Genomic DNA, 2,269 nt, shown 5'->3' with positions numbered 1-2,269 from the left:
TGAGTAGGCCTACAATATGTTATACTGTTCATTGGCGTCCAAAGGGAACTTGAAAATGTAATCACCCATTCATCGCGCTAAAGCCTTGCACTACCCACTCATGCAGCATGCTTATTTAAAGTTAAATAAATCCTGCATCATCTGATACAATCATATTTCACTTATGTTCAGAGATGCTCGAGAAATGGTCTCTTGAAATTGACCTTAAAAACTCAGGCTTGGCAAAATTGGGCGAAATCAAAGAAACGTAAAAGTGTGTTCGCGCGTGTATTGAGGTTCATCAACGTTGGTGGAATGGACATGTATTGAATATCAAATGGAAAAAATATTATTGTCTCTGCAATGAACAGCACCTTCTGAAATACATTTTCAAAACAAGTTAGAAAACAGATTACTTACAAATACCATGCTGAACTTAGACTCAACTTTGCATTTGTATGATTGTGTTTTTGTTTAGGAGCTCTTGGTCTTCTTGTGGAGCACAAATCTTTAAGCACATGGCTGGGTAAGTTCGATTTTGGACTATTCATCTATCAGTGAGGAGCAGAGGCCATGAAACTGCCATTTTTGGGAGTGGGTCTGGGACAGAATGAACAAAATCGTCCGCGTGTGAATCATCGGATGACTTGCTTTAGTTGACTATATTATCGCGCAAGTGTTGGAATGTCATGTCTTACCCTTATTTCCCTCATGGTGTCATTTAAGTAGAAATCTCAATTCATGGCAAATCACTTTCTCATTGGGCCAATATTATCACGAGACTATTCTTAGAAAACTATATCATATCAACGTTGGAGTGGTCACCAGTAGATAGCCCGATATAAATCCTACAGGTATGTGAACCCGATATAAATCCTACAGGTATGTGAAATACCATGAAACAGCAGCTGAAGAAAACTAACGTTGCTCCCAATTCAGACCCTTCGTTTGCAACTGTCTGTGACATCTGGGATGAAATGACTGATTTTGTCCAAAATTTTGCAGAGTCGACGTCCTTTGGGTTCGTGCACTACACAAAACCAATGGCTCCTACGCAAAATAACAATGAGCACATTTAATGTCGAGTCCAAGTTTTTGTGGTATTTGCGATTGCTCTGTTTTCTGCTTCGTTTGAAATTGAAACTTTCGACATTAAATATTGTTTATTGCAGAGAAACAAATCCATTCATTAGATATGCAATGTATGTCCATTCTATCAATATTGATGGTCCCCAATACACGCGCGAAGACAACGTTTCTGTGATTTTGCACAATTTTGCCAAGCCTGATTTTTAAGGTCAATTTTGAGTGACCATATTATTATCTCGAGCATCTCTTAACATAGATGAACTATTATTGTGTCAGATGACGCAGAATTTATTTAGCTTTAAATTGGTATGATGTGTGAATGGGTAGTGCAAGGCTGTAACCCGATTATTGGGTGATTACATTATCAAGTTTCTTTTGGAACCTACTGTATAATACACGTACGGGTGTGTTACACCCTGTTTTCGGTCAAAGGGATATAAATAGGTTACCGTGAAAAGGGTTAATATGTAAAGCCCAGGTTACTCTCAGCGATAAATCATATTACATTCTTCGTATTAGTAGAACTGTTAGATTTATCAAACTCCATATTCGGTTTACACATTCCAATTTATAGTGTCCAATTCCCTTTCAATTGGGGGAGATTCCTTCTTCTAGCGCCAAATGACTCTTCGCAACAATTTGCCTGCATGCTGTGTGTTGTTACTTAACAAACTTAAAAAAAGAGGCCCACAAGTTATTAGCTGCAAAATTCTAATGACACAAGCTCTCCCTGCGCCCTCTCTTAATACTTTGTTATTGTAGTCTGTGGACTTCATCGTCAACAGACATTCGAGGGATCTGTAGGCCTCTACATCTCAATAAAGAGAATAGCAGTGTGTTTTGACCAAATCACCACACATTACACTGTACAGTGACTGTGCAGTAGTGGATAGTAGAAATCTAGCGTGCAGTGTGTAGTCCTAGCAACTTTGACGTCAGGAGCACTTACAACGCACTGGGTGACCTTGATACATACACAACTTTAGATTGAAAATAAACAATTGAAAAACAAAGTTTGCTCAAGTTTTAAAATATGGCATAAAATCAGGTTCCACGTGAGCCACCTTGCTTATTTTGATATGCTGATTTCGAAAATGAAATCAGTTTTTAGCTGAGATAATTATTTTGAAAATTCTGCGCGCAAAGTTTAATCCCGCGCGGCGGCAAACTTCAAAGGAATTTTTGCGTCACAGACTCCCAC

Source organism: Aplysia californica, unplaced genomic scaffold, assembly GCF_000002075.1.
Source record: "Aplysia californica isolate F4 #8 unplaced genomic scaffold, AplCal3.0 scaffold00479, whole genome shotgun sequence".
Classification (NCBI taxonomy): Eukaryota; Metazoa; Mollusca; class Gastropoda; order Aplysiida; family Aplysiidae; genus Aplysia; species Aplysia californica.
The sequence above is the reverse complement of the archived record's forward strand: the minus strand, read 5'-3'. Positions refer to the sequence as shown.